This window comes from Malus domestica, chromosome 10 (genome assembly GCF_042453785.1).
Source record: "Malus domestica chromosome 10, GDT2T_hap1".
Classification (NCBI taxonomy): Eukaryota; Viridiplantae; Streptophyta; class Magnoliopsida; order Rosales; family Rosaceae; genus Malus; species Malus domestica.
Genome location: NC_091670.1, coordinates 30,189,736 through 30,204,588, shown reverse-complemented (window position 1 = coordinate 30,204,588; position 14,853 = coordinate 30,189,736). Strand labels below are relative to the sequence as shown.

The following is a 14,853-nucleotide window of genomic DNA, read 5'->3' as shown; positions in this document are numbered from 1 at the left end:
TACCAGTGGGTCTATCGTAAGTGTTCCGGTGCAAATCATTATGATACCAAGAATTCATGTGTACATTGCCTTAGAGACCAACTTATAAGGAAGGGTGCCCAAGAGCTCGTGTACAATCCTGTTAATCGAACTTAAAACTTGCTCAATTGGATTATAAACCGAACAAGTTACAATGAAATTGGCACTATGTTTTCTTACCCAAAATGGAATGAGTATGAGAAAGGAAACGATTCCAAATTAACCCTAACTTTCCCCTCCTTTTACTAGCACATAAGGAATATAAAAAAAAAAAAGCAAATTCCACCTTAAATTCAGTAATTAAATACATGCAAAATCAGGAATGGTATTAATTAGGAGGAGCAGTTGATTCCATTATCATTCGTTACTTCCTATAGTTTTAAGTTTTTTAATTCTCTGCTTTTCTTATTCCTAATAAGTAAACACGACATTATAAAAAAAATATTGAGTTAGAAGTTTCAAATTGCATACATATTGTATATTCCAAAAGCGACCTTTTCATTGCTTTCTTTATCTCACTTGACATAGGTGGGAACCAAGTTCATCCAAGTAGATCTTGTAGCTTAACTTTTTATTAACATGTAATCTTAACAAGGAGACTCTCCCTTGTCATGAGTACTAGTTTGAGATCTTCCCTCTCCCCTTCCAGTCAATATCGACGGCAAATGTGGGACATCCATTTGAATCCAATGTTTACATTTGGATATGTGACACTGGTGGCCATTACATGAATATAATTAATCCTAAGTTCAAAGAAAGAAGAGCCCTTGGATGATTTTTTATATAATTTATATGTTTAATTTGCCAAAAATATAAAAGCAAGAGCAACTAGATGGAAAAAAAATAATGTGTGTTCACCTTTTTCTATTTTCTTGGAGGCTTGTCAACTTGCCAAACTCCCAAAAGACCCACTGTGGACCAAACAAATCAAGTGATAGAGAATCCAATGAGGATTACGATTTTTATTTTTTGTTTTGATTAATCAATTTTTTTTAGTTTTAATGGGATATTCATAATTACATAGATCAAATTGAACTTTTTAAAAGCCAAACAATTAAGAAAAAAACAACAGCAGCATGCATGCTAAATAAATCTAAACACTCCTATGAAAAAAAATATCAATATTTATTTTTATATTCACTTTTAATTTCTTTTATATGTCATATGTTTCTTTTTTATTACTGAACATAACACCCTATACTTTGAAAAGCATATATGCATATATATATATATATATATATATATAGGGTTTAGGGTAAGTTTCGGCTACTGAAAAATTATGGAGTTTTGTTATTTATATATTTGAATGATGGGTAAGTTACATTTTATCCCTTCAGGTTTGAAGTCGATTTTAATTCCTTACAATATCTTTAAAACACTTCAATTTCATATATTTACTTATCATTTTATTTTAATTTCATACATCCGTTAGAAAATCTGTTAAGTTAACCGTTAAGTGATGACGTGGCAAATATGCAGTCCCCATTTGTTCTGACATGGCTACCACTTTATGTCACGTGGTTAAAAACTTAATAAAATATTTAAAATATTAAAATAATTATTATAAAAAAAAATAAAAAAAAATAAAAAAAACCAGATTCCCACCCGTGCCCACCCTCCCACCCCTTCTCCCATTACCCGCAATGGCATCTAACTGACACAAAGGGAAGGCAATGGCATCAGATTCAGCAGCTCGAACCCCGCAACTGAGGAAAGACTCGGTGACGAAGCGGTGGGTGATATTCTCACCCGCCAGAGCCAGGCGACCTTCCAACTTCAAATCCAAGTCCCCCATCAACCCCAACTCCGACCAACAACAACAGTGCCCCTTCTGCATCAGCCACGAGCACGAGTGCGCTCCCGAAATCTTCCGGCTCCTGCCCGATAACGCCGACTGGACAATCCGGGTCATCCAGAACCTCTACCCCGCCCTCAGCAGAGACATGGAAGTCGTCTCTGCTCAAGACCCGTTACACCAGAACTCCGATTGGGTGATGGGGGATGGGGGAAGGCGTGGGAGGGTGGGCACGGGTGGGGATCTGTGTTTTTTTTTTTTTTTTACTTTTCTTTAAATACTTATTTTAATATTTTATTAAGTTTATAGACACATAACACAAATGTGGCAGCCACGTTGGCACAAATGAGGATCCCATATTTGCCACGTCATCACTTAATGGTCTACTTAACGGATTTTCCAACGGAGATATGAAATTGAAATAAAATAATAAGTAAATGTAAGAAATTGAAATATTTTAAAGATGTTGTAAGAAATTGAAATCGACCTCAAACCTAAGGGGGTAAAATGTAATTTACGCTTGAATGATTATAAACATAGCATGAGGATCCTCTCCGATTTCTCTTTGTAAGGATCTTAGAGATCCTCAAATTGTGTCTGTTTATTGTACATCGTGCGGTTAATTTTCGTCAGGTACTATTTATATTTAATTTTAAATAAAATTATTTAAAATGATTTATAGCCGCACGATGTACGATGAACTGACACAATTTGAGAATCTCCAAAATCCTTACAAAGGGAATCCGGAAAAGATCATCATTCATAAACATAAACAAGTAAACAATTAAATGAAATAATTAGCATGATTGGTAGACTCCAAACCCTAAGATATAGTATTTGGAAAAGTTACTTTCAAAGAATATAATGACAATGATATATTTCAAAATGCAATTATAAGAGCACAGAGGTATTGACCAGTTGCATATCTCAGCATCATGCAATTCTAAAGCGTACTAGTATATCGGAAAGTCAAACACGATTTGTATAAAATAAAATAAAATTAGTTACGTGCTGAAAAAGTAACTCCCACCCACCAAAGGAAGGTACAAAATGCTTCAAACCACAAGCAAATTTTGGTAAGATTAGGACTTGAAAGATATCCAACTTTCAACTTGTGCACTTAGAAACTTGAAAGATAAGGTGGATTTAGTGCCATTTGTCATTCATTAAGGCTTAAAGTTTGCAAGGGACTTGTATTGTAGGTGGTTAAGAACGTTTGTCTTTGCATCAAGATTTTATAGAGTATTTATTTTTACATTGAGATTCTACTGTTATGACGCATTAAGCATAAAATAATGACATTAGCATTGAGGCAAGGTCAGAAAAAGTGCTTAAAGGATCCATTACAAAAAAATTGTAACCATATCACACTTCAACCTTAGTCGACATAACAAACTCCCGTCCATGAGATTTCAACCCAAAGACATTTGTCAACAAACTAAAAACTAGATGACACTAGACTAAATGGACGTTGGTTGCTTTAAGGTTGGAGCTTATAACGGTCAAGCAACGGTAGGTGCAACCAAAATCATTATATATATAAAAGCTATGTAGAGCCGAGAATTGTCATGTTGTGTTATGCTAGGGAGGCTAGCTAAATGTCTAGACTAAATTTTGTAAACTAAATGACATGAAAGTTGATAATAGATTATTAAGTGTTGACGAACGTGCTTATGTTTTATTTATTAAAAACACATTATTTAATTTCAAATTTAATTAGGGTACATGAAAGTTGATAATAGATTATTAAGTGTTGACGAACGTGCTTATTTTTATTTATTAAAAACACATTATTTAATTGACCTAACATTACTCATGTCCTTAACAAGTGCTTTTTCATGTTCAAAATGGCAGGTGCTAGAAGGACGTATGAAGCTTCCGACCGTTATCCTTGAAACCTTGTTGTATGTCACAACTTTGTGGTCAACACTGCTCAGATTCCCGATGATGATAACTTGTGTTCTTAACAAAAATGCAGGAGAATGTAGTCAAAGATTAGGCTATTGAAATGTTATTAATAATGGCATAGGATTCTTTTCCCTCTTTTCTTCCCTCTCCTTCTGTTATGATCCCATATCGGCTATACCAAAAATGGTGTAGTGGTACTTAAGTCCTTGGGGTCCTCCTACCTATTGGACTAGTCTTTTGGGTTGGGCTCTTCCCATGGGCTTGAGTACCTAACATTGGTATCAGAGCCAGGTTCCCGACGCTGTGGAGGGGGCGACCTGGAAAGGGCTACCTTAATGGGACGACCAAAGGGTGTGTCGCCATTAAGAGTGAAAGCCACCAGAGTAAGGGCCATTGTGGGCATCGAGTCTTCCGAATGGTGGTGTGATGTTATGATCCCACATTGGCTACACCAGAAATGATGTAGTGGTACTTAAGTCCTTGGGGTCCTTCCACCAATTAGACTAGTCTTTTGGGTTAGGTTCTTCCCTTGTGCGATTCGCCAACCTTCGAAAGTTCATAACATAATCCCTGAAAGTGCCAGATTGTTGCAATTTGACCAAATTTTCAGCTGAGTCTTCAAGTTCAGAGGGACCAAATTCTTTGCATAACACTGCAATGAAATCTTTCCAATTGGGGAAATTCGTCAAACATCTCACCCATTGAAACCACTGCAAGGCTTCATATTCCATGTGAAAGGATGCCAATTTCACCTTCTTGGACTCGTCGATGTTGAAAAAATCGAAGTAGTGCTCAGCCTTGTAAATCCACCCTAATGGATCGTCACCTTCATTGAATCTTGGAAACTCCAACTTCAATAACGGTGACCAATGTTGCTGATTGAAGTTATGCCCAAATTCTTGATGATATGGGTTAGGGTTCCTACGATCTTGAAACTGATTCTCGCCCAAGGTTGCTTCTGAAGAATCCCCTAAAGATCCACCATTACCCCTTGCCATGAAAGCTTGTAATTGCCCCAAAATCAGCTTTAAATTCACCTAAACCTTCTCTTGCGATTGCTGGACTTTTTTAATCCTCGTCTCTAGACTCGAAATTCGGGACTCCATATTCTTGCGCGAAGATTGCCGCGACATACAACATCAAAAGATTGAGAGGAACAAACGTTATAACCGGCTCTACATCTTCTACAATTGGTATCACAGCCTAGGTTCCCGATGCTGCGGAGAGGGTGACTTGGAAAGGGCTACCTTAATGGGACGACCAAAAGCTGCACCGCCGTTAAGGGTGAATGCCACCAGAGTAAAAGCCGTCGTGAGCGTCGGGTCCCGATGCTGCGGAAATGGTGACCTAGAAAGGGCTACCTTAACGGGACGACCAAAGAGTGCACCGCAATTAAGAGTGAAAGATACCAGAGTAAAGGCCGCCGTGAGCGTCAGGTCTTCCGAAAGGTGATGTGATGTTATGATCCCACATCGGCTACACTAGAAACAGTGTAGTGGTACTTAAGTCTTTGGGGTCCTCCCACCTATTGGACTAGTCTTTTGGGTTGGGCTCTTCCCTTGGGCTTGAGTACCTAACATCTTCCATTCCCTCCTATTTGAACGGTCATGATTAAACCACGTCAATATCTTATATTAATTTTTTTTATAGAAAGAGAAAGAAAAAATAAAGAATGTGAGAGGATGGGATGGAAAGAGGAGGGGAGAGAATCCTAGTCCATTAATAATAGGGTAATGCTAGGTAAACTAAAATTTTAAACTAAATGACATGGAAGTTAATTATTGGATTATTACTTAAGTGTTGATTAACGTGCTTATTTCTTATTGGTGACACATCATTTAGTTTCTAAATTTAGTCTACAAATTTAGTCTACATAGAATTCCCCTTAATAATATGGGTAATGCTAAGTAGACCAATTTTTTAAATTAAATTTGTAAATCAAATTATGTGTTACAAATCGGAAATAAGCACATTAATCAACACATAAGTAATAGTCCAAACATCAATAACCATGTCTGTTGATGCACAAAATCGGATGGGTCTTGGAACAACGTAAATCCGACCGTGAATCTGTAAGAAAGTAAAGAACACAAGATGTATCGTGGTTCACCTCAATGTTTGGGCTACGTCTACACTGATATTGATTGTATTTCTCTGTATGAATGTATGGATTACAAGTGTGAGGGGGAGTCCCCTAGAGAAAAAGAGAGTTTCTCTGTGAGCTTTTTGGCTTGTATGTTTTGGGGGTATCCCCTGGTCTGAGATCCGAGTCTCCTTTGTGAGGGGGGAGGAGTTCCCTTTTATAGAATAAAGGGCTCATCCTTTTACATAATTATGGGCTGGGTAATGAGGCCCAAATGTTGAGGCTCAATGTGTTAAAGTCTGAGGCCCAAAATGTGTAGTACCAATAGTAGTTCCCCAAGTCTTCAGTCAAGATAATCTTTTGGCTGGAGACTTGAAATTTAGTCCATGTGCGGGTCGAAGTAACTAGATGTCGTCTAGAAATGATACTCAATATGAGGCGGTGCTCAATGTGAAATGATGCTCAACTAGAAGTAGCACATGTTGCGAGGCTGCTCGGCTTGTGGCTTATGTTGCCTTGGTTGGCTCGGCTTGTGGCGTTGAAGGTGAGGGAGCCCCTTTTATAGAATAAGGGCTTGCTTCTCAATACATAAATGATGGGCTAGAGTTGATGCTAGCGGCGAGGCGGTTGCTCAGCAGGCAGCGATGCTATCTAATGATGGTGAGGGAGTCCCTTTTATAGAATAAGGGCTCGCTCCTCAATACGTAAGTGATGGGTTAGGAGTGATGCTCGCGGTTAGGCGGTTGCTTAGCTGGCGGCGATGCTCTCTAATGAAGGTGAGAGAGTCCATTTTATAGAATAAGGGTTCGCTCTTCAATACATAAGTGATGGGCTAAAGTTGATGCTCGCGGTGAGGCAGTTGCTCAGTAGGCGGCGATGCTCTCTAATGATGGTGAGGGAGTCCCTTTTATAGAATAAGGGTTCACTCCTTAGTACATAAATAATGGGTGTTCTCTAATGAAAGTGAGGGAGTCCCTTTTATAGAATAAGGGTTCACTCCTCAATACATAAATAATGGGCTAAGTCCCTCCAAGTATTTTTCATGAGGCCTAGTTGCAGAAGCCCAATATATGGTACATAGTGTAGTCCCCCAAGTCTTCAGTCAATAGAGTCTGTTGGCTGGAGACTTCAAATTCAATCCATGTATGGGCCAAAGTGGCGGTTGTTCGGAGGCGGTCTTTGTATACCATGCACTGAAGCTTTGAAAATAAAGCTTTGAAGCTGGAGCTTTTGTAAATGAAGCTTTGAAGTCGAAGCTTTGTAAATGAAGCTTTCGAAGTTGGAGCTCTTGTAAATGAAGCTTTCGAAGCTGGAGCTCTGTAAATGAAGCTTTCGAAGCTGATTGACATGAGTGATGCTCATGAATGTTTATGTTGATTGACATGAGTGATGCTCATGGATGTTGACATGAGTTATGCTCATGAATGTTGATATGAGTGATGCTCATGAATGTTGACATGAGTGATGCTCATGAATGTTTATATATGATTGACATGAGTGATGCTCATGTATAATTTTGGAGTACTGGACGTACTTTTGATCACCTGGTTGGTGATAATAGCGGCAGGTTGCCGAATAATTTTGGAGTACTGGACATACTTTTGATCACCTGGTTGGTGATAATAGACGATGCCCGGTCAGACAAGAGATCATCATGAGCATGTGGCTCATCAGTTTATAAGTTGGTAGACTTCTTTAATAAGTAACAATGTTGATCAGTGGATCTAGTTGCTCAATAATTCCTAACAATAAATGACAGTATAAGTACGACCGTATAATGAATAAATCAAATTGACAAAGTTTGTCAAAGCAAAATATTGTATTATGTGCCTTCTGTGAATAAATGATTTATTCTGTTATGTGATAAATGACATGTTGCATAAATCACCAATATATTAGGTATTGCCTAAATGTGTGTGTGTGTGTGTGTGTGTATAATCATGAATAAATGATTTATTCAGTTGTTTGATAAATGACATGCTGCATAAATCAACAATACATTACGTATTGCCTAAATGTGTGTGTATATATATAATTATGAATAGATGATTTATTTAGTTATTTGATAAATCACATGTTGTATAAATCAATAACGTGGTAGTAATCATGTGATATCAAAAATAATATTATTTAATCATAAGTCATCATAACATAAAAATAATAAAATTATTATTTTATAATTAGTCATCATGACAAAAATAATAAGATATTAAATAAACAATGATAATTTTAAACAAATCAGTCCAAAGATAAAATGCTTATCTTTTTCCATGTGGGTGGTCGACAGTTGCAGATGGTTCGTGCGCACTGCGCCTAATGAGTACTCGAGAGCTTTCCTTTTTCTTTTCTCTTTCCACTGCGCCTCTCTCTCTCTCTCTCTCTTTCCACCTCCAAACATACTCTTTCCTTTTTTTTTTTTTTTACATCCAGATTTCCTTTTTCCTTTTTCTTTTGTGGGAGTGGTTGAGCTATCCGGATCCGCAATCATGGTTTCCATGCTCGCCAACAGTGGTAGGGGTCGGAAGCAGCCAGCTCGTCGCGGATGAGATCACCGGTGGCGATGTGAGGGATGCCGATGAGGTGGCAGAGGCGGGAGGCGTAGGTTCCTTTTCCGACGCCGGGGCAGCCGATGAAGACCCACTAGACATTCCTGTCCTTGACGTCATCTGCTTGGTGGGTCTAGAACCCATCTCAATTTTTATGAGATAATACTCATGGACTACCCAATCGGTCTTCTTTGCTTTCGGCACACGACCTTCGTAAAAGGTCAAAATCCTCTTCTTCCCAATCACAGCTTTGGATTCTTCAGCCCTGATCTCACGCTCATTCCTCGTGATCTTGTAAAAGCCTTGATCCATGGCCTGGTTGCAACAAGTGCTGTTTGATGTACTTGTAGTCGGGCCGACTAAAGAAGAACCACCCATTCCCATGAACTTATGGGAAGAATGCAGGAAGATCACATGACTCGTACTTGCAGACATCTATTTTAAGGATGGTGTGGCGGAAAAGGGAGCCGGTGCCCTGTATCTTGCTCCTCAAGTAGTAGCTGACCAGCAACTCATCAGTGAGGTTGAATTTGACCGAAGGTAGTAGGATCACATTCGCATGCACTGCATTTCCTCTTCCAATTATGAAGTTGCTGCTGCTGCTCATCTCTCTCTCTCAATTTTCCCGGGCCTCCACCAGAGAACCACCGCCATTTTCTTATCCTGAAAAGCACCCAAAGCTTGACAGAGTCCAACTGTAGTGGTCGACTTGCCTTCTCCAAGAGGGGTAGGAGTTATCCCTCCAACCACCACATAATACCCATCCAAATCCTTTCAGCTCATCAATCACTGATAACAAAACCTTGGCCTTGTACTTTCCATAAAGATCATAGTGATCAGGATTGAGATTAAGCTCTTTTGCAATCTCAGAGATGTGGAGAGGCTTAATAGAGTTAGCAATGTCGATGTCTGCTGGCACCGGCAACGCCATCTGCAGCTTCCTCGCCGTTTTGGATGAAGAACTCATCGTGGGGTCGTCGAAAAAGTCAAATTTTGATTCTTGCTTGGTGGGTTTGATCTGAAACGCTTTGGTTTTATGCGCTCTGGTTTCGGTTGTCGATTGGTTGAAGATGAAGAGCGATAGCGATTGGGTTCTTGGGATGTGCAGATTCATGGTGGTGAGATGAAAAAAATGAAAGAGAACCGACATAGCTTTTCGTGTCGATTCCCACAGACGACGCCAAATGTTGATGCACAAAACCGGAAGGGTCTTGGAACAACGTAAATCCGACCGTGAATTTGCAAGAAAGTAAAGAACACAAGTTGTATCGTGGTTCACCCCAATGTTTGGGCTACGTCCACACTGATGTTGATTGTATTTCTCTGTATGAATGTATGGATTACAAGTGTGAGGGGGAGTCCCCTAGAGAAAGAGAGAGTTTCTTTGTGAGCTTTGTGGCTTGTATGTTTTGGGGGTATCCCCTGGTCTAAGATTTGAATCTCCTTTGTGAGGGGGGAGGAGTCCCCTTTTATAGAATAAGGGGCTCCTCATTTTACATAATTATGGGATGGGTAATGAGGCCTAAATGTTGAGGCTTAATGTGTCAAAGTCTGAGGCCCAATATGTGTGGTACCAACAATGTCAATTGGTTTACAAAATTTAATTTAAAATTTTAATCTCCATAGCATTACGCTATATATATTATTGTTGTCAACATATGTATCAACATATTATTACTGCACCTTCAAGGATATTGATGCACGCTAATTTTTTTTAATAAAAAAAATGAACTTCTTGCATATAAAGGAGTATATACAATTCTGGCTAGATATAATATGGCTATAGAACATGCGTGCATTCTTAATATGTCAATGGTAATTAGTTTATATATATCATCGTCGTCAACAAAAGGTATCAACATGCTATCTATCAATACATTTTCGACAATACTAATAAAAAAATCCGTTACTAATAATGAACGAAACTCCTACACATAAATTTTCTTAAATAAACATATATGTGGGTGAAGTACCTGTAACATGTGACCAATATTGACCACAAATCCATTGGGGACAGGCTCAATAGCCATCCATTGATCATCTTTCAAAACTTGAAGGCCATGAACTTGTTCTTGGAGAAGAGTTATGAGATTAATATCACTGTGTTTAGGTAATCCCAAGGTTAAGCTTGGGTCTGGACATGGTGGGTATTAATTTGTAGCCATCAATTGTACTTGGCTCAGTTCACCCTCAAAAAATCGAGTTTGGAGTCCTAACCCTTCGCAAATTAGATCTAGAAGACACAGCCCCAGCTTCCCCACGCCCACAGAATAATTTCCACTTCTCTGAAATTTTAGATCAGAAATAAAAAGAAAATACATCTTTAGCAATTTTGAGTTACAACTTACAATGGTGACTTAAAATAAATGTCATGAAGAGTTTATCAAGTGATCATAGTAGTAAATACCGGATGTGTATAATACAAAATACATATGTACGTGCATTATTCAGTGGCTCCTTAAAAGATTCGGTGAAAAATTCAGTCATTATATAATATTTCAGTATTATTTATTTAATTTTCTTTATTTGCAATCTATTTTTCAATCCGCTAATAGTGCATTATGATTGTTAAGTGTACAAACAATATGCATGTATTATCATGCATACAATATATGTGTATGGTAGTTTAAGAAAACAAGTGTTTTCGGTATAACTGATAATGTTACGGAAAACAGAAGTGTGTGTGTGTATATATATATATATATTTTTTAAATGTGTTTGTATGCATATAATACGTGAATGAACTAACTAGGGAAGTGAAGTGATTAACATAACCGATATTTAGCCGGTTTTTTAGTCCAGAAATCGATGTGTTCCTTGACGAGGGTGTCTCAAGGTGTCTCTCCAGGTAATGTATCTGCTTTCTCACATAGTCGATGCTGGTTGTGGGACTATGATTTTTCGGAGTAAGAGTAAGGGAGATCGGAATATCCATATCTTAGAAGCCCGGTCATGGACTCAACAGCTTCTGATGTGGGACCGAATAAACGGAGCATCAATGCCACCATCATCATGTTCCGAAATCAATGGGCGAAGTCCGACGACTTCGTTGAGATTGACCATACTTGTTCTAGAAGATACAGAAACCTAATCTAGCAAGGAATGGTTTCCTTTAAACTTGGAGTCTTTACAATCTAAAGATTGGCGTGCACTGCAACTAATCACACTCGTAAGAGGATACAATATCTACTTCCTAGATATCTTCTGGGATTTTCCCAGTTTAAAAAGGGTTTTACTATCAGTTTAATAAGGGTTCTACTATCCTAAAAGGTCCTCTACTTGATTTGTATAAGTACACCCTTTATTAACGCAATATTGTATGCTTACACTTATTCTCTTGACTACTACTTGATTTTTAATATTATTTAGTAATTGACCGTAGAAAAGCCTTTGACTCATTGATTACTTACGGTTGTTTGTTCTTTTACAAATACAAGGATTTGCAAATTTGGTTCCAACACTGTTTCTTAATCTGCAACTTTTCTTAGCATCTTCAGAATAGAGGCTTGCTTTGTCTTCAGAAAGCTGCTCAAAAAACTCCTTGGACACATTGCAGCAAACTGTCCGGAACTCCATGATTAATCAACTGCATTTGCAAATCAAATATTCGATATGTAAATCAGCCTTTTGAATTCATATAAAACCCATAAAAACAAAAATAAAGCTCCTTCTCCCATCGACGACGCCCTTTTTTCTAGCTTTAGACTGATAAATCAAGGAACAATCAAGGACTGATAGAAACAAGAAGAGAAGCACCTAAGGAAAAGGGTGTGAAAATCACTACCAAAAAAGAAATGAGAAGCATGGCAAACCTGAAAAAACCGAATTCTCGGGCAGCTCCTATGATCTGCTTGATCAGCTGTGGTTTGTCAGTGCCAAGTTTATGAAAGTCGGTTACTGGGATGCTCTCAAATAGTGAAACTTTGTAGATTCCCAGGTCTAGTTCCAGGTGGTAATATGTAAGATTCAGGTGCATATTGCAAGTCACTTCTGTTTGAGATGAGCTTCTCCATTTTATTCTTCAAAATAAATGAATTTATTCATCCAAATAAACGAATTTATTCAAAATTGAAATAACACATAAAAAAGGTTCGTGGCTTTTCAAGAGCATGGGAAGGAAGACAAAATTAAAAGTGCTTTTCCCAAAAGCATATCCTTGTTTTCATGTTGTGCTGTGGGAGCATGCGTAAGCAAAGTCATTGCAATGAAATTTGGGTTAACAGAAAATGCTATATATAAGGTTAGATCATGTTTACTAATATGTTAATTAATCTGTTCTTCCCTCGGCTTTTTATTGAGGGGTTTTTTTTTTAACTTTAATCCTTTAAAAATATTGAAATTTAATATAAACCTGGTGTTAGATTACACATTGATTATAATTCCTTGATATGTCCTTAATTCAAAATAATTAATGTGCATTTTATTTAGGGTAAAAGACTGTTTACTACCCTCATGTTTCGTGGTTTTCAACATTTAGTACATCATGTTTTTTTCGTCTCAGAGTCATACCTAAAGTGTAAATTTTGGGACAGTCTCATACATCCGTTAGTCAAACTGTTAAGTTTTTCGTTAACTGTGACGTGGCGCACTGAGTGGTCGCCACGTGTCATCCACGTTTTTTTTTTCTTTTTTCTTTCTTTTCTTTTCTTCTTCTTCCTTCTTCTTCTTCCTCCGACTGCAACTTTCTGTTTTTTTTTTTTTTTTTGCTTCTTCCTTTTGCTTCTTCCTTCCTTCCTCCTTCCTTTCCCTTTCTTCCCCTTCTTCCTTCTTCTTCCTTCTTCTTCCTCCGAAATCTGGGGAATGTTTTTTTTTTTTTTTTTTTTCTTTCTTCTTCTTCCTTCTTCTTCCTTCCCCTTCTTCCTTCTTCTTCATTCTCCTTCTTCTTCTTCTTCTTCTTCCTCCGAAATCTGGGGAAGTTTGTTTTTTTTTTTCTTCTTTCTTTCTTCTTCTTCCTCCTTCTTCTTCTTCTTCTTCCTCAAAAAAAAAAAAAAAAAACACTTTTGTCTTTTCTTCCTCTTCTTCTTCTTCTTCTTTCTCTTTCCTCCTTCCTTCTTCTTCTTCTTCTTCTTCTTCTTCTTCTTCTTCTTCTTCTTCTTCCGAATTTGGGGGAAGATGAAAGTGTTTTTTTTTTTTTTTTTTTTTTTTTTTTGAGGAAGAAGATGAAGAAGAAGAAGAAAAAAAAAAAAAACATTCCCCAAATTTCGGAGGAAGAAGAAGGAAGAAGAAGGAAGGAGGAAGAGAGGAAGAAAGGAAGAAGCAAAAGGAAGAAGCAAAAAAAAAAAAAAAAAAAGCAGAAAGTTGCAGTCGGAGGAAGAAGAAGAAGAAGGAAGAAGAAGAAAAGAAAATAAAGAAAAAAGAAAAAAGAAAAAAAAAAAAAACGTGGATGACACGTGGCGCCCAGTCAGTGCGTCACGTCACAGTTAACGAAAAACTTAACAGTTTGACTAACGGATGTATGAGACTGTCCCAAAATTTACACTTTAGGTATGACTCTGAGACGAAAAAAACTTGATGTACTAAATGTTGAAAACCACGAAACATTAGGGTAGTAAACAGTCTTTTACCCTTTTATTTAATGTCTTCCATTAAATATTTAAATTTATTAATATACAAATTTTAGTTTATTTTTTGATCCAAAAAGAGTTATTTAATTTATTAATTTTATTTAACATTCTTCAAACTTGAAAGACTCAATTAATGTACCTAAATGTTAGTACCGAAATGTACTATATTGAACTAATGTATTTAAATGTTAGTACTGAAATGTATTATATTATATTAATGTACCTAAATGTGTGTACCGAAATGTTAGTACTGAAATGTACTATATTGAATTAATGTACCTAAATGATTGTATCAAAATGTATGTACGAAAATGTGTGTACCTAAATGTATGTACCGAAATGTATTATAATGAATTTAATGTACCTAAATGAAGAAGACAAAGTACATCGAAATATATTGTATAACAAAAATTAATTTATCTAAATGTTTACAACAAAATATATTACAATAAATGAAATGAAAATGAAAATTATAATGAAATAAAATTAATATATTAAAAATTAGGAAGAAAAAGAGAAATAATTAAAAAAATCAAAATATAATTAATAAATGAGGTTATTAATGTATCAAGAGACTAAAATTAGTTTTGATCTTACTCATGGTTTTAATCTAAAAATCATCTTTGTCAAGGATTAAAATGAAGTTTTCTATTTTATTAAGTGGGATTGTAGATGCATAAAAAACAAAAACAACGATGCCCAGATAAGAGCAAATCTAATCTTAAGGGAACCATCTTAAAACATTTTGTTGAAGAATTTTGATTATTTAAACAAAGTTATTATTATTTTTTATTTGAGTGATATTTTGATTATACTGCCCTAAATAAAGAGAAATACCAAAAAAAAAAAAAGAAGACATTTTCGTAATCTTGTGACAGAAATATGATTTTTTTGAATATGCACACAGTATGCACATGCACAACAATTGAACAGAAATAT

At 36.7% G+C, this 14,853-nt stretch overlaps 2 pseudogenes; both read right to left on the bottom strand.

The window, feature by feature from the left end:
* Positions 1–8,272: 8,272 nt before the first annotated feature.
* Positions 8,273–8,957, bottom strand: LOC139188671 (protein FEZ-like; annotated as a pseudogene).
* Positions 8,958–10,205: 1,248 nt separating this feature from the next.
* LOC103445674 (hyoscyamine 6-dioxygenase-like) overlaps positions 10,206–14,853 on the bottom strand; it is a 61,136-nt pseudogene continuing 56,488 nt past the window's right edge.